Source organism: Schistocerca nitens, chromosome 4 (assembly GCF_023898315.1).
Source record: "Schistocerca nitens isolate TAMUIC-IGC-003100 chromosome 4, iqSchNite1.1, whole genome shotgun sequence".
Classification (NCBI taxonomy): domain Eukaryota; kingdom Metazoa; phylum Arthropoda; class Insecta; order Orthoptera; family Acrididae; genus Schistocerca; species Schistocerca nitens.
Window position 1 is genome coordinate 77,495,893 of NC_064617.1, and position 19,580 is coordinate 77,515,472.

Genomic DNA, 19,580 nt, shown 5'->3' on the forward strand with positions numbered 1-19,580 from the left:
AAATGCCACGGATCAATAACAAATGCTTCAAACCATATTTTCACTTGAGTTGTTCGAAAAGCCCATTGTTTATTCCAACCATTGCAGAAGCATTATCTGTGCCAATTCCTACCATATTAGCGACTGGAAGTCTGAGATCTTTCAAAGAATTCACAAGAACAGCAGCCAGATTTCTTGCATCTGCAGTTTCTACTACAGCAAGTTTGAGAAACGCTGATCTAATGGTTTGGTTGTTTACACTATAGTACCGTATAACGATACCTAGCATTTTAGATATTGATACATCTGTGGATTCATCTATTAGTACACTGTATTTTTGGTTACCTATATCTTCAACCAATGATTGTGTAAAATATGGAGCCAAAACTTCAGTTATAATGTTAGTGCAATTTGTACGATCTAATTGGAAGTTTATAGCGCCCTCATCACCGGAAACACCTTCTTGCACAGTATACCTAAATGATATACAGCTAAAATAGGACAATGTTCAGCAATAAATAAAGAAAGGGCGCCTTCCGCTCTGCTTGCTATTCTAACTGTAGTTTTCGGAACAATTTTCAGAGATTAGGTTTTTTTTTAAATCAGTTTTTTTTATGCTTAATAGTTTTCGAACGCTTTCTAATATCACACAATTTAGCATAAAAAACTGTTGCACATACTTGACATCTTGCCTTGGATAAGTCTCCAACGACTGGTTTCAGCCACCCATTGAATTCAGGTTCTGCTTCCCACGCATCCCGATATTTTTGAGCGTACTGCTTCTTCTTCTGCGGTAAATCCATTATGTAAGCCACCACAACATAATTTTCACCAGTTTATAATCACTGAAAATATATTAAAACTCGGGCGAACTAGAGGTCGTTAACTCGATATCAGTCCTATTGTTCATTGTTTAAAACGTAATAATGTCTCAGATAGCCCCACCGAATTGTTCTTGCTTTACCACTGCGCATGTGGTAATAATTTGGCTGCGAGTTAAAATTTAGAAAAATTGGAAGTCGCTGGACAGAAATGTATTTTATTATACTTAATATTAAGTATGTTTTTTGTCAATTCGGAAAATAAAGGGAGTTCAAAAGTTGAAGAATTATAGATCGATACGCTATCGACGATAACAGGCTAGTGGGTAATGAATAATGAATTGTTCTATAGTCAAGGTTTTCTTACTCTGTAGGCAATTCCTACATTCAGGTTAACTGAATGCTGAACAATGCTACATGATCTACTAAGAACTTAATTTAACTAAGTAAATCTAGAACAAAGTCTGCGTAGTACCCATTCTATAGTTAAAATCTTAGTTTTGTTAATGAAAATACTCGCCCAAAATAGTTTTGATTTGTACTTCAAAAGTCGTCAGTACTCCAAAAGTCGCCAGATAAGTCGCTAAATAATTTTTGTCGCTAAAAAGTTTTTTTTTGTCGCTAAGACGAAGGTAAATGTCGCCATTTCTAGCGACAAAGTCGCTAAATTGGCAACACTGCCTCCAACTGCCCAACGCTACGTGCTGTTCACATCCAACTGCCCAACACTACACAAGCGAATATTCCAACAATGAGTCCAACCAGCCACAGACTGCACGCAGCACAGTCAGTGATTTTCATACAAAGCGCTACGTGGCGTTACCAACATAAAAATGTATACAGCCAATTTACACATTCTCATAAATATCTAGAGAGCTCCAGATATCTACGTTGACTTCGACATGGCGAACTAATCTGCAATCACACGGCGATTCTTTACAGACTCAAGAACTCATAATGAAATAGCGTCAACAGCGCTTTACCAAGATTTAGTCACTCAACATATTGCGCAAACAACGAGTTTAGTTAACAGTACATTACTTGAAAGTCAACAGCACAAACCAAAATCTTGTCCAAATAATATTCCAACACAACATAAAACAACATAAAACAGCACAACAAATGAAACAACGTAACAGCATGGCATAAATATTTGAAAAGTAGAAAAAGCTACAGGAGAAAAAAAAAACACGGATCATACTCGTTCATGAAACGTGAAGCGCCTAAGACTCCTTAGAGGGAGATATATTAAAGCTAATGGCACTGACTCTAATGGACGTGGGAGAAGGAAAGATGAACATGGTACGACAGCACTATTACATGCATGTAATTTTATAGGTGAATTTGACGAGTTACTGTTGCAGCCGATATATACATATCTCAAAACATTCAGTGGGACCGAAATGGTTCGAAATTTTAAAAATAGATGTAATCTAGATGGACAATAAAATTATTTGTACGACAACTGATTGCGTGGTTTCTTCGAAAACGAAAATATGTTGGTTTTTGGGAAGAAGGACTGCCTGCACCCCATCTGAATGACCACACGTTTCTTTGATTTTAGCACCCTGGTCAATCTGCGTGATTAATGCAGAATGTATGCAATCTCTCGTGACTCATCCTGTAAAGTTTTGAGTCGGAAATTAGCATCATATGTGTTCAAAGATATCTGATATTATCTCTAATGTTCTGAACGTGTAGAAACGAATAATTAATTAATATCAGCGGTGTTACAGGGTTATGCTCCGACCATGCTGTTACCTGCGGGAAAATATCGTCGCCGGGCGATCGTAATCAAATGCAGACAGACTTGGAAAAGTGTTTGGACTTGGTTTAATTAATGCATTTAAATCGCGATTAACGTAAGCTACTCGTTACTACAAAGATAAAGAAATCGGCAGTATCCGATTAGAGGATCGGTGGTGTACATCTTGAGCACGCTACAACCTACAAGTATTCTAGGAAGCGATACGAAATGGGACGATCAATAAAATCAGTAAATCATCTCACTCTTTAAGTACGATACATGCAACGTTGATTTTTCCTAGTTGAGGGAACTGGTTAAGCTTGCTGTGCCTGATTGTAGCGTATACGTTACACCATGTGATTTCTGTGCATTATTTCTTTTTCTTTCTGCATTTACCTACTAGGTGGCAATATGTGCTTTACGAAAGCTGTTTATCGCAATGTCAGCATGTCTTCGATAAATAAAGATAATTGTTCTTTGTTTTCAGTGATTTCGTCGTAAAATGTATTTAGAATGTACTGAAATATGCTAATATATCTATACTGTAGATTAAGTAATTAATCATTTCATCTCAACATGCCAGCGAATTTTTTTTTTTGCGATGTAACAGTGGGTCAGTATTCTGCAGCTACCTATTTTATTTAAATTCCAGGGAGACTCTTTTCATAATTTTTAGGTATTTAGTACTGAGCTTTTTTTTGTATTGCACATGTTTCAGTTGCTTTCTATGATAAGTAGTATACATTTCGAAGATGTCCTATAATTTTGGTGAATCACGTCAATTTTCAATCTTATTTCGCCCCAGAACAGTCACTGACCGCCAATATAAATTTTTCATTCATAAAATATAAAATCAGAACTGAAGCTAATCCAGTATTTGGAGACTGCATAAAGCATGAGTCACAGTAGGCATCCATCTAAACCAGTAACCTGCTGCTAGGATCTTAATGAATGGGCAAAGTCCACACGAAAGTATAACAGAAATGTTGGGGTAAATTAAATGGGAATCCTTACAAGAAAGACGGCCTAGTACTCGCCAAACCCTATTTTGCGAGAATTGTGCGAACATTACGCTGGTCCTCTCGAACATCACGCGTAGGGATCAATAGAATGAGAGAGACAGGCCACTACACAGGCATACAGCCATTTTTCACTCCCTCAGTACGCGAATGTAATAAGAGGATCAATAATACAGTACGCCGTGCACTGTAAAGTGATTTGCGTACTGCACACTAAGGTGACAAAAGACATGCGTTACCTACTAATAGCAGGTCGGACTTCTTTCTCCCCGGTATAGTGCCGCAGCCCGACCTGCATGGACTCAACAAGTCGTTGAAAGTCCCGTGCAGAAATACTGAGCCATGCTGACTCTGCAGCCGTCCATAGCAGCGAAAGTGTTGTCGGTGGATGACTTTTGTGCACGAACTGACCACTCGATTATGTTCCACAAATATTCGATGGGATTCACATCGGGCAATCTGGATGACCAAATCATTCCGCTCGAATCGTCCAGAATGTTCTGATATGGCACACTGTCATATACAAAAATTACATCGTTGTTTAGAAACGTGGAATCGATGAGTGGCTGCAAATGGTCTGCAGGAAGCCAAACATTACCGAGCACCCGGTAAATTCTATGTACACACAGTCCAAATCATTATGAAGCCCCCACCAGCTTGCACAGTGCATTGTAGACAACCTAGTTCCGTGGCTTCGTGGCGTCTGCGCCACCGACGGACCCTACCATCACCTCTTATCAACTGAAATCGGGGCTCATATGTCCAGGTCCCGGTTTTCCAGTCGTCTAGGGTCCAACCGTAGTTGTGGCGAGTCCAGGAGAGGCGCTGCAGGCGATGTCTTGCTGTTAGCAAAGTCGTCGTAAGTCCCACATTGATTTCTGCGGTTATTTCACGCAGTGTGCTTGCCTGTTAGCAGGACAACTCCTCGCAAACGCCGCTGCTCTCGGTCGTTAAGTGACGGCCAGAGTCCACTGCCTTGTTCGTGGCGAGAAGTAACGCCCTTGACACTGTATTTCTCGGAATAGCGAATTCCCTAACGGTTTCCGTAATGGAATGTCCCGTGCGTCAAGTTGCAACTACCAACCCGCGTTCAAAGTCTGTTAAGTCGTATCCTGCTGTCGAATTTCCTAATGGTTTCCGTAATGGAATGTCCCATGCGTCTAGTTGCAACTACCATCCCGCGTTCAAAGTCTGTTAAGTCGTATCCTGCTGTCACAACCAAGCCGGAAACCTTTTCGCATGAATCACCCGAGTACAATCGACAGCTTCGCCATCGCACTGCCCTTTTATACCTCGTGCAGCCGATATTACCACCACCTGATTATGTACATATCGATATCCCATGACTTTCGTCATCTCAGTGTAAAAGGATATGTAGATATACGTGTATTGTAAGGTGGCTATAATTTCGTACCTCGCTAGAACTCATCCATATACTTTGCCGCCGGCCGCGGTGGTCTAGCGGTTCTAGGCGCTCAGTCAGGAACCGCGCGACTGCTACGGTCGCAGGTTCGAATCCTGCCTCGGGCATGGATGTGTGTGATGTCCTTAGGTTAGTTAGGTTTAAGTAGTTCTAAGTTCTAGGGGACTTATGACCACAGATGTTGAGTCCCATAGTGCTCAGAGCCATTTGAACCATATACTTTGCCGTCATCTATAAACACACTTAGGTATCATGTGATAGGTTGTATATCGTATATACGAATAGATAAAGGAGACTGACATTGTCTTATAAATAATTGTTAACGCTTGTTGCATAAAAGGTCTTTATTATCAAAACGGCGTAATGAATGATTTCCTATACTAGTAGAGGTTGGAGCGCCAGTGGAGATGAAACAGCAAGCAGAATTCAAGCTCTAGGTGGAAGGCCCGTAGAGGTGTTGGTCCTGCTTAAACACAGGAAGTAGCTAGATGGACGTCATGGCACCTGAGCTCTGGAGCACAATAGGCTGACGGCCGGGCGCTATTGTAGCAGGGGCCGGAAGGATAACCGGATAATACTTCCGAACGCTGAAAATATTGGACGCAGGTGAGAGAAACGAAGAAGCGGCACCTCAGAAACCACGCAGGCTGGGTTATTTCCAAGGATTTTTACTCAGAAGCGTACCATTGTACGAGTATAGGTTTTTCTTTGCAAATTTACCGCGTTGGACGATAAAAGACTAAAATATGGTTGGTCGGCGTTCGGAAGAATCTGTAGAAACGGAGAATATTCCGTGGTTTCGAGAATATGATTCGTTTTCGGAATTACGATAGTGGGGGGGGGGGGGGGGTTGCAAGCCTTGCTGGGAAGCCATGCTGGGAAGCCAGCGCTGGAGAGACGTGGTCTGTCTTCCGTTGTGAGCGCCCGTGTGACGGTCGCTCGATATCTCGATATCAGCTTTTGTTGGTACAGACGGACTTGCTGTCTTTGCTCTCAGAGTCTCAGTAGAGTTTATAGTTAGAACAGTTAATAACTGTACTGTTCTGAACCTATATGATTCTGGACTTCACCTCCGGTTTGGAAGTGGTCGATGAGTACATAGCGTTCAGTAATCAGAGCACTTCCTCTGCCTATACTTTGAGACGTTATCTGATCTCCGTCCTTGTGGTTGGGAGTTCGTGTTTCTCGTCTGTAGAACACAGGGAGGAGAAGACAGTATTGGAGTGTATTAGCCGCGCGGGATTAGCCGAGCGGTCTGGGGCGCTGCAGTCATGGACTGTGCGGCTGGTCCCGGCGGAGGTTCGAGTCCTCCCTCGGGCATGGGTGGGTGTGTTTGTCCTTAGGATAATTTAGGTTAAGTAGTGTGTAGGCGTAGGGACTGATGACCTTAGCAGTTAAGTCCCATAAGATTTCACACACATTTGAACATTTTTTGGAGTATATTAGTCAGAGGACCGCCTTCTGCCGTCCTAGCGTTTGAAAGAGTTTATTTGTGGCTGGAGTTCTTCCATCCTCGCAGACGAGTACGAGAACCATCATTTCGACGCACCGGGCGGAGTACATACGGTGATATCGCAAATTGCTTCGTCTTATTAGGGCTATAAAATCTAAACAGCTGTGATCACGTTAGTTTATTTCCACTGAGGTTCCACACCACCGTAGATCATTTGAAAGTAGTGTCTTCTAGTGTTTGGTACGTAGATGATGTTAGTCATTTCCCATTATTGATATTAGACCACGCTGTCATAATAAGGTGCAGAGTTGGGCAACTGATCAGTGATTCACTTAGGAAGTGTAAACTTTGTAATATTAAGGTTTGTTTAATCTACAATAAATATATAAACAGGAACAACGTTTACCATTTAGTAGGATTAGTCATCATTCATTTATGTTTAGATTGTAATTTATAGAATTAAGAGATGTTAAGATCTGCTTCAGGGGGTAGTCAGACAGGGCCAAATCTTAATTTTAGCGTTTATTATTTCCCGTTGCGCACATTCATTTTACACCCGCCTGGAGTAGCATCTTGGAGTACATACAGGAAGACTTTCAGCATCTCTACATGCGTAACAACTAACTGAAACCCCCATAATCTGCAGTCTTGGGCAGTGATCAACTTAAAGTGTCTGGAGTTGGTGTACACTTGGCATTTCCGAAATGAATTAGATTCTTCGGAATACTTTCTCGTCTAAGTTAGATTAAACCAACGCCTTCGGCTGACGCATTAGCGAGTGGCAGCGTGTCGTTAGCCAGCGCAGCGGCACACTGTTTCGTCATCCGACCAAACTTGCAGAATCAGAGGGCATCGGACCTTGGCAACGGGCAAATATTTGTCCGGCGATACGCGTCGTCACCGTGCGCAGTAGGCTTGTTCTCGAAACAGCCCGGAACAGAACTCGCAGCACTTGACCAGCTGGCGTACACCGTCAAACGGCACGCTTTTCAAGGTTGCACCGTAGCGGAATAAACAGCTCGTACTAGGCTCCCCACAGTTCCGTACAACCCTTCATCTACTTACCTCTCTTCCTTTTCTTTCCCAGTACCAAATTTAGAAACACAGACAGCGAATCTTTCATGGTACTGCTCTTCTAACATTTTTAATTACATATTTACAGCCTCACAGTGGAACGCTCCGACTGTATCTAATTAAATCCAACAATCCCAGCCGCATTAAATAACAGAATCGCCACAAAGGCCACACAAGTGGTGTCAAAATCGGCTTCGGCTTCCGATTATTCCCCAGTCGCAAGTGTAGACGAACAGAATTAGTTTAGCACCCCTATATATACGTATTTCTCGTCCCCGTACATAGTGTTTTCAGTTTTTTGGCATTAGGATATTATTTTGAGTACCTTATTGACACTCTTGGTTCCTAATTTGAGGATTTTGCGTTATTTTGTAATTAGGTATGGTAATTCACGAAACTGATAATGGCTAATAAAAATACGCAAGTGCCGTGAACTTCATTGTTTTAAGGGATGTAATCCTGCGTTTCCTCTTATAAAAATAGTGCTAGTGATAAAAAACCGAAAAAGGTAAAATCATTCCTAATTAGCGAACAGGTACGATATTATGATGGGCACGTTTTACCTCACATTGTTCCATTTTAAGTCAACGAGCGGTCTTTGCTGCTAGGGAAGGCGCATATGACGAAGGAATCAGCACTGCAGTCGTTAGCACTTTATTCGGTCACAGCTAGTTGCCTGATGCAAGTGGCCAGATAAACTTACTGCACCCGAATATAGCTTTCACTCTGCAGTGGAGCCTGCTTAGTAAACAAAAATTCGCGGCAGTTTCAAAGTATGATCGGAACACAAATCTAGCTTTGCTTTTGGCGAGTAATGTTTTTGCCAGCTGACCCATTCTAACAGTAGTCACAAAACAACAACGTGCAGTCGTCTCCCACATAGTGTTCCAAACCTTACTAAGATTCTTTTTTTTTTGTTTATTTATTGCGCCTTGCACCCCGTGGGCCATACAGCCACTTTACCAAGTTAGTGCTGCGTACCTTGCTGGTGCTGATAATGCATGTCGAACACAATGACGTCGTCCATGCTAAACGGCATGGATTCCCAAAACATAGATCAAGCGAAACCCAACTTGCACTTCTCTCACACGAAATCTTGAAAACCATGGATCAAGGAACTCAGGTAAATACAGCATTTTTTGACTTCCGAAATGTTTTTGTCTCGGTACGACATAAGCGTTTACTAACAAAAGTATGAATGTATGGATTATTAACTAAATTAGCGATAGCGTTGAGAATTTCTAAGTACGCAGGATGCAGCACGTAGTTTCGATGAGAATCATTGTCGGAAGTAGAAGTAACTTCAGGCGTGCCCTAGGGAAGTATGTTGGGATCCTTGATTTTCATTTTATATATCAGTGTCCTGCTAACTGTTAGCAATACACCCTGAGGAAGGCGCCTTGCAACAGTCGGCGAAACGTCGGAATTTTACAGATGACAATGCGGCTTCAAACCCCGAAGAAATTTATTGGCAGGACTATTACTGTTCACAATGTATAAAAATATCTCAGCGGATGACATCGGAATCTCCTACAGGCTGTTCACGGATGATGCTGTTCCCCAAAGAAATGTCGAAATGCAACAAAACTGTAGCTAAATGCAGGCAGACTTGCAGAGACTGGAAGGTGGAATAGATATAAACAGATGTAAAGTATTGCTCATAAACAGGCGGAAATAATGTAACTGTTTGATTACGCAACTACCGAACAATTTTTGGAAACAGTTATCCACTAACTATCTGTTAGCATGCCTACAGAAGGCCTTAAAGTGGAGAGGCTCCTTAAAATTAATCTTAAGAAGAACAAATGTTAATCGAAAGACTCCCCAGGAGGTACTGTTGGTAATACACAAAACTGTAGTTCGAGTGGTACATGAGTATTTCTTCTTAATATGGGTCCGTTCCTAAGAAGAGCAGGGTGTTCATTCACGATAAGAAATAGTATTACTAGTGTCCTGCTTGACACAGTCAAGTCGTTTAAACATCTGGTCATCACATTGCAAAGCGATGTGAGATGGAACGAGCGTGTGAGAAATGTGGTAGGGAAGGCGAATGGTCGACATCGGTTTATTGGGAGAATTTTAGGAAAGAGTGGTTCACCTGTTAGGGATACCGCGTATAGGACACTGGTGCGACGTATTCTTTAGTACTGCTCGAGTGTTTGGGATCCGCACCAGGTGGGATTGAAGGAAGACATCGAAGCAATTGAGAGGCGGGCTGCTAGATTTTGTACCAGAAGTGTTACGGAGATACTTCAGCAACTCAAATCGGTATCGCTAAAGAGCACGCGACGTTCTTTACGAGAAATGCTAATGGCGAAATTTAGGGAACCGGCATTTGAAGCTGATGCCGAACGATTCTAATGCCGCCAACATACATAGCGCCTAAGGACCACGAAAATAAGATTCGAGAAATTAGTGTTCAGACAGAGGTAAATTGATAGTTGTTTTCCCTTCGCTCTACCTGCTGGTAGTGGTACAGGGTACCCTCCGACAAGCACCGCACAGTGGCTACCGCACTATGTACAGTAGAGCCCCTCTAATCCGTCACCTACGGGACCGGGACCATGGTCGGAACTGAAAAAAGGTCGGATTATTCGAAAAATATAATATTTATGGCAAAAAATATAAAAAGACATTTAGTACAAAAATTAAACGATTTAAGAACTAAAAGGCGTCTACAGTAATATAAAAAGATTGTTTTTGCACAGTGTTAAAGAATATATTAACTAAAAAACGTTTACACACACTATAATATGTATTGGTTTTAACAGGAAAAACGATAAACAAGTTACAGTACTGTACTGTTTTAATAACGTATAAGCGGTATATACTGTAAACTAAAAAATGTATATAACACTGTATTTACAAAAGAAATTGTTTACAAAGAAATAAACAACCTTATGTATAAACTAAGATATGGTTATACTGTATGCATTGTTTTTACAGTAAAAACGAAAACAAATTACTTGGAAAAACGTCAGTGATACATTTTTGTTTAGCAGATGTTATTCTAGATTTAGCTGCAGTGTCCCTCCATTTCTTTATCCACAAAACGTCCATTGGAGTTGAAGTTGGATTCTGCTCGATGTATTGAAGGGCGATGTCAAAAGCGTTTTTTGCATGGTTGTGTGATATCCGGGTGGGGGGGGTTCGTCTTCGCCGTCAGTGTCCTCATTCACAGTTTCCTGGATAACAGCGGCAACAAAAGTGTCACAGTCTTTGTCACATTCGTTGATCCACTCTTCAGCTTCATTGGCAGTGACGTTCGGCTCCGGATTTTGTAGATCTTTAACGATTTCCAGTGCGTCGTTGTTTTGCTCATCTACGGTATGCTCATTTTCAGTCATAACTTGTGGCCAAAGCTTAAGCCACGATTTCCGCAGTATGTCAGGTTTCAGTTCATCCCATGCTGAAGCGATTGTGTAGATAGCATCTTTGATGTTCAGGGATTTCATTTCCTCAAATAAGTTATGACCTCCTTCAGATTTTTCCAGGATTGAGCTGATGTACGTTCTGCGATAACGCCTTTTTAACCATTCGATAACGCCCTGATCCATTGGTTGGGCGAGTGAGGTCACATTAGGAGGCAGAAAGAGAGCTTTTATGTCCCCTTTCACCAAATCTTCTTCAGATGGATGTGATGATGCGTTATCCAACAGCGGTAGAGCACGAACAGGCAGATTTTTTTGCTTCAAGTCTTTCTCGACCGCTGGAACAAACTCGTCGAAAAACCAGAATTTAAAAAGGTTGCAGTCCATCCAAGCAGATTTTTGATTGCGGTAATAAACCGGCAAGGAAGATAAGTTTATATTTTTGAATGCCCTTGGCTTCTTAGATTTGCCAATGACGAACAACGGGAGCTTGTGGGTACCATCTGCGTTGCTACAAGGAATGACTGTTATTCTTTTATAAGTTTCGTTCCTACCACGGATTCATTTGAAGCTGCAAGCGTGTTTGTTGGCAACATTTTAAAGTTCAGCCCTGTCTCGTCGATGTTATACACTTGGCAGGGTAACAGTTCATTTTCTTCAACAACTTCTTGAAACTTAACAGAAAATTCCTTAGCAGCTCCGGCATCGGCAGATAGTTTTTCACCGGAAATAGAAACAAATCGGACACCATGATGAGTTTTCCAACGATCAATCCAGCCTTCACTGGCAGAAAATATAGTTTCGGCTTCCAGTTTTTTGTGCAAAACTATCGCTTTTTCTTTGAGAATTGGCCCGGATATTGGAGTTCCCTTCTTCTTTCTTGACTAAACCACATCTACAATGCATTATCAAGCAGTTGAAGTTTAGGCTTTTTTAATATTTTGCGATTCTTCAGAGTGTTTTCACCATCAATCGTAACTGTATAGGATTCAATGTCTTCCCGATTCTTCCTCCAATCCTTAATTGTCGTAGCACCTACATTCAGTTCCTTTGTAACTTTCTGGAGCGATTCTCCTTCGTCCAGTCTTTGTAGCATTGCTGATTTTTCATTTAGTGAAAGAGTTACGTGTTTCCGTTTGAATCCAGTCATGTTGAAAAACAGACAACTGTACACACAATGAATCTACAGTAATAAGTACTGCAGACAACACGGAATAAAGCAAACAATGACGTTTTTAAATCGCAACAAAGGATAAACTGCACAATAACGTACGGTATAACAATATGCACAGCGATATACACCGCAACAATGGCCCGACAGGCGTCCAGTCAGTGACAAGTCGGCACAGGCTCGCCAGCCTGAGTACGGTCGGAGTGACGGACCATCGAAGGTCGGATTAGAGGGGTTCTGCTGTATGTAGATGTAGATGTAGAAGCGCTACCATGGTACTAAACGTAGGTGTAGACGGGTAAATTAGGGCTCATACGGAGGCATATAGGCAGTCGTTTTTCCCTCGCTCTGTTTGCGAGCGGAACAGGAAAGGAAATGAGAAGTAATGGTATAGGGTACCCTCCGCCATGCTCCGTACGGTGGCTTGCGGAATATCTATTTAAATGTGGATGCAGATGGTTTCGTTTAGTAGACGCTGAAACGACGCTGAGACGCTCCCCCAACTCGAGTGGCAGGCGCTAAGAAACAGGCATCGTGCATCATGATGTGGTTAACTGTTAGAATTCCGACAGCGTACGTTTCTAGAAGCGTCGTTCAATTTATTGCTTCGTGTTACATGTATCTTACGAAAAGGCAGTGAAGCTCACACGGTTGATTAACAGGATTCGCTCATCTCGCGCAACCATTGACGGCTGAAATAGGGAAGCGAGGAAGTAGCAGACCTACCCTCCGCCACACACCGTAAGATGGCTTGCTAAATAAGATATAAATGTGGAGGGCTTCTTCGGAAGAAAAGGAAAGAGATACCGGCTCACCGAAACTATGAGCTGCACGAGAAGAATGACCTAGTAGGACAGAGCATTATTGCCCGGGAAAGGTATAAGTGTGGGTTAGAACCGCGGTCCAGTTCATTATTTATTACACTCACGATGTTATTTAAATCCACTGGCACTCATGCAGTAGTAAGTGCTATCGCACCTGCGAGAATACGCTACCACAGCTGCGAACATCTGAATTAGATGTAGATGTTTGGGAGAGTGTAGTGTCAGTTCTATTCCTAACGACCGTGGCGATCCAGCATTATATGGACTCCAGCAGACATAGAAAATGACGAGGAGCCATCCAGATCCATGACAGCACAGCTGCCACCTGTCACTTACAGATATTAGTGGAAGGTGCACACACAACATAGTCAATCACGACACAGATGTGCTGAATGGGACTGAGGTTAGGTAAAGTGGTGATCACATCAAGACCCCCACGTCCTTGACATATTCCTCAAACCATGCTGACACGATGTTTGGAACGATGGCGTACTGTTTCTCTCTGCTTATGTGAAATTCTGCTTTACTAAATAACGATCTGAGGCTACTGGCGTGGTTATTTTGAAAGTTGCGCCACTCGATGTCACCTTTTCTTCCCCACAACTCTGGTTCGAACTCCAACCTCCTATTAGCCTACTAGTGACGCAAGTGTTGCCGTCATCTGTTTCCACGACGAGATTCACGAGAGTATTTTCTACGCCATCAGTGCGTAATAAGCAGTCACAAGTGGTGATAAAAGCAATTCGTTACCGTGTGCGGACTTCCCAGCACGTGATGACGTCGATGCCTCGAAAAAAGGCGTATGTTTAAAAAAAAGGTGCTATCTGTGGCGCCACATGCCAACTAGAAGCTCCGAAGGTCAGCGTAGAATGACAGACGTGGCTATCTCCATCCGCGTCACTAGCTGGAATGAAGTCCTCGTCGCCTTAAAAAAAAGATGGGCGAAGTGCATTGGGACCCAGAAACTCGTGAGTAATGAGACGACTTGTTTGTACGGGAAGCCTCTTGTACAAGAGAGTACTAAAAACGGAATTATTTTTAAAAGCTATATGTTTGCAAACTGTTTACAAAACAACCTTATCTCCTTCAAAATACTCTCTTTTACAACTAATACTTTCGTCCCACCGGTTCTTCAACTGTTCGAAACATTTTTTTCGTCACCTTTAGAAATGGCTGACAGCTCCTCCCTCCTTTTATCTTGACTTCTTCAGTGTTGTCAAATCAGTGTCCCTTCATGTCCATTTCCATGCATGGAAATAAGAAAAACTCGCACGCAGTCAGGACAGGCAAGTAAGGTGCGTGGGTGGCGCAACCATGCCATTTTTAGCCAGAAACTGTCTAACAGAGATGTCTGTGTGTGCACGTGCATTGTCGTGGTGGAAGAACTATTCTCCTGTCTGCCAGAAATCGTAAATTTTTTGACAAACACTGTTGCGCAATTTTCTTAAAACTTCGAAATAAAAGGTTTGATTGACGGTCTGATGTGGGGGACCAAACTCTGAATAACTATGCCCTGGCCTTTAAAAAATCAAATCAACATTGTTACGGTGTTTGATTTGACTTGACGGCATTTTTTTCGTCGTGGTGACTATGACGTCGTCCACTTATAGCACTTCCGTCTGCTACAGCTACACCATAACCTCGAAGCTGGAGGCAGTTTGCAAAGCAGAATTATTTTGTTAGAGTAATTATGGTATAAAGCAACAGAGCAGTGTTACCCTCTGAGAGGAATTTTGCTATGTTGACCGCATTGTACCTAATGGAAGTGGCTTATCGGAAGTGAAAGTCAGAATTACGTAAACATTTAAACAGTAACAAATAATATTTTACTTAGCTATACTGTTTAGAGAATTAGGCAAGAGAATGATTAACATTCTTGTTTAAGAAATTAGGTAGGAGTAACTTTAACGGATAACACAAACTATAATTTACCACACGCGAGTGCAATGAACTCTGACACCTGCCTATGTTAACGTTAAGGTTGGAACTAACAACTAGAGCAGCACAAACTATTTGCAAAAATATAACAGATACCGAAACACACTATTACTTTCAAGACTTATTCAAACTGAATGGTCTTTATAACATTACTATTAATATTCACTGCAGGATCATAAATTGAACATAGGTTAAGTCTCTCTCAGTTAAATACTTTACTATTTGAAATGGAAGTTATTTGGAACCCACTAACAGGTTGCTTCTCACTATCTTTCGAATAAAGAAATTATGGTTTACATAAGTAGTGGTCTTCCCATTACTTGTTACCTAGCATTAGCATAATAGACAAACTGTGGATCCTGTTATACTATTAATATGCACTTCCAATACACAAGAGAGACAAACACTTAGCAATCATGAACATATAATTTTCTACTATTGCAGTTTTCCACTTTTACTACAGTGAAACACAATGTTGACAAAATTGCAAGAAACTGACTCACCTTTTAAGATTTACTACAGGTAGCACTATGATCATTAACTAAGCAAAACTTTATAAGCCTCAATTTTAAGAACTTTAATTTATAAAAGGAACAGCGAATTTTACTTTCAAGTAAATGATTACATAGGTGACTTCGAAACTTCACAAAACTACATTTACTGCCTCCCACAATTTCACTAAATCCACAGTAAATCTGAATATGCCCTGCTATCAAATAACATTATGTAATTAACTGTCTAATTTCGAGGCTTTCATTTTTTTCCACAAAATAGGACACTCGGTAATCATAATTCAAATGGAGAGGAACCTGAGAGGTGTTGTGATAGGAAAAAATCAAGGTAGGTACATAAATTCAGTTATAAGTTACCTTATATTTGTGCACACTAAATCGCCCGGTCAGCTGATGCTTCACTGTACATTATTATAGTACTCCTTTACAGTGATCGCGCAATGTGGCGGCAACTGCATGTTGGTAGATAGATTTGCAGACAGAATTCCTGGACTCTAACCCTTCTTGGTGGCGATGATGAATACCAATTCCAGAATCGTACCAGCTATTTATCCATCCATCCGAGGCATTGGAAAGTAGCAGAAAAAGCCTCTCTCTGAATTAACACAATTTACAACCTTTACATGGCAGTGCACAGTTTGGTAGCTCGTCCCCGACTGACTCTTTGTTCCACCATTTCTACCTAGCCAACCACAATTTGCGCGCGCTACACAGTTCCGTTCCCGAGGGGAACCACACTACCTCTTATACACAGAATAACTAAGAACCCTAAGCGAGGATCAGCAGTTTACGTAACAGTAACCAAATACATTAAATAAAACACAACATTTGCACATCTTGACATTTCTACAAAAAATTATTCACACAGAAATTACAATTATATATAGTAAGTTTTGTTCCCTCCAAATGGGACAAAGAATTTAAAAGACAGATATACTACATTACATAGAATCAAATCATGACATCCACGTTTTTACAAAGAAAGGAGTATACAATTTTTTGTTATCGACTCAAACACATTTACAGATACTCAATGTTATAACATTAAACCAAAGCAAAAGGCAAAATAAATCCGTACAGCATTAGAGCTATGGTGTTACACACTGGCTTGATTGTTGCTTACTTTCTAGTTCGTAACCGTAGCACCATGACTCATCACCAGTGACAACCACTGACTGATAATCTGAATCATTTTTAAGCTGTGTTTCAAAGCACTACGTGTTTCAACTACATATTCCTTTTGCCCTGAGGGGCAAACTTGGGAGCAAGCCTTTTCATTCCCAAATCTTCCGTTAATATTCGCTGAACTGACCTCCAAGATAACCTGGTATTCTCTGATTGTCTGTCGATGGTCTGTGAGCATAAGCTCTCCATTTTTTCAACATTTTCGTCGATTCGGGCAGTTGATGGACGCCCAGAACGAGATTTGTCATAAGTCGACATTTCGCCATTTTTTAATCGAGAAAACATTTCGTACACACATCCAAGCATTCTTTCTATTCGCTATGATGAGGAATACTGTTATCCTCAAATATAATTTGCATTAATAATATGTTATTTACTTTGTAAAGATGTTTAGACATTATTTATTCCGTTCTGTTTTAATACTCAGGTGTGAAGTTAATCTTTCGAAAGCTCTTCTCATTTTTTTAAATTTATTTACTTATGTCATAATTCCTGTAACACTGATGTATATGTTAATTTCTGTTCTTTTGTAAAGCCTGAATTACTACAAATATGATCTGTATTATTATGTTCTTTAATGATGTATTTTGTACCTTTGTAATTGCATTCTTATGTTGTAAATTTATAATTGTATAGACACCAGTTCTTCAAATTAAGTTTCATTTCACTGCACAAGTTTCTGTTGGTCATAGTGTATGCACAATATGTGAGAAGTTAGGACTGTTAGTGTTTGCACGTGTGTTAATAATTCAGCAAGGGACTGGTTAACAGCATTGCTGGTTCTAAGGACAATTCCGAAGTGGTGGTTTATGGACTTGCAATATTGACCGCAAGACTCTTCGATGGTGATTGTGCACCTACACAGTCGCAACAGATGATGCTGGCCGTCTCTACGAGGACTACAGTAGGTCTGCACCTTTGATGGCCTAACAATACCATAATCTCTACAAGGACTGCAGTGGGTGTGCACCTCTGGTTGCCCACCAATACCATGATCTCCACCAGGACTACAGTGTTCTGCTCTGTGATGACCTACCTACCCATATTATTCGAAACTTCGACCGACTCTGCTGTGGGTTTGCTCTGTTGTGGCCCATTACCTGTTTTCATGTCAAGAGTCAGCACTGTCTTTCCGTTGGAAGGACAACACTACTTCTTCAAGACTGCATGGAAATCCACTACTTCTGTGTGCATTTTCTTTTACTGCTCAGACTTTGAGAAAAAAACTGCAATTACTTCTGTGATGAATGATCAGGACTGTCTTTATGGACTATGAGAACAATTTTTGCTTTTGACCAACAGTGTATCAATATGTGTGTGCATTTGATAACTTTGGTATTGTAATTATGAAAAAAATTAACAAACCATTATTGGCCACTCCCCAAAACAATTTGTAAAATTTTTGTGGGGAGCATGGGGCCTATGTAAGTAGGCTGTTTAGGTTTTTATGTTGGTAACGTCACGTAGCGCTCTGTATGAAAATCACTGGCTGTGCTGTGTGCAGTCTGTGGCTGGTTGGCATTGTCGGAATATTCGCCATTGTAGTGTTGGGCAGTTGGATGTGAACAGCACGTAGCGTTACGCAGTTGGAGGTGAGCCGCGGGCAGTCGTGGATGTGGGAAGAGAGATGGCAGAGTTTTGAGAGCGGACGATCTGGACGTGTGTCCATCAGAAAAACGAAATTTGTAAGACTGGATAACATGAACTGTTATATATATTATAACTTTTGAACATTATTAAGGTAAATACATTGTTTGTTCTCTATCAAAATCTTTCACTTGCTAACTATGCCTATCAGTAGTTAGTGCCTTCCGTAGTTAGAATCTTTTATCTTTTTTGTGAGGTAAGTGGTTCATGAAAGGTATAGGTTATTGTTAGTCAGGGCCATTCTATTGTAGGGATTATTGAAAGTCAGATGGCGCTGCGGTAAAAATATTGTGTGTCGGTTTAGTGATGATCAGAATAAGTAAAGAGACAAATCTCTGAGTTGCTCAGCTGTTTGAAAATCTAATAACGTAAGAGGTTTATCAGCACAATAATTCATTAATTTTTCTAAGGGGATGTTTCATATGTTCTAACCGCAGAAAGACGTTTTTTGTGACATAATTACATTTTAACAATTTTCAGATCACCTTACTTTATTTGTGCTGTGAAACCTTGCTTCCTGACGAATCTCATGATTCTACGTCAACGGGAAATAGCCCACAGAGACTGAAAGTGAGTTTCTATCAAAATATGTGACATAAGCGACCGAATCTTTTGATCGCATTGACTTACGAGCTTAAATTTTTGACACCGCCAAGGGATCATGGACTTAAGTATGGAACATAAATTTGATATGCCAATTTATTCCGGAGAAAAAGGGGTGTTAAGAGTCAAACAGACAGATGGTTAAAAATGAGAAAAATTTCTTTTCGTGTAATATAATTACAAATTAACGGTTTTCGGATTGCTTCCTTTACTTGTGCTGTGAACCATTACTTCCTGGTAAATGTCTTCATTTTAGATCAATAGGATGCACACTATAAGTTTTGATTAGTGAGTAAAAACTTAAATGTCGTGTGACTAGGGCCTCCCGTCAGGTATGCCCTTCGATTTGACGCCACTTCGGCGACTTGCGAGTCGAGATTATTGAGTTTGAGAGTGTCAAAATATGTGACATTGACCATACTTTTTGATTGCATTGACTTAGAACCTAATGTTTATCATACCGTCAAGGAACCGTGGACCCTAGTATGTGACATAAATTTCAGCTTGATACGTCTAGCCGTTCCTGAGACAAAGGGGTCTCTTAATAAACGGACGACAGAGAGGCAGATGAGATATGACAATTTTTTTTATTGCTGTGACTAAAAATTACAGATTTCGGATTTTTTCCTTTTGTCGTATGTGAAAACCTTTTTCCCAAATTTCATGATTCTATGCCAACGGCTGGCACCCTATAGGTGCTGAGGAGTGAATTTGCGAGTTTGAAAATATGTGACATGAATGGCCGTATCTTTTGACTGCATTGACTTAGAGCTTCAATTTTTTACACCGCCAAGGGACCATAGTCTTCAGTGT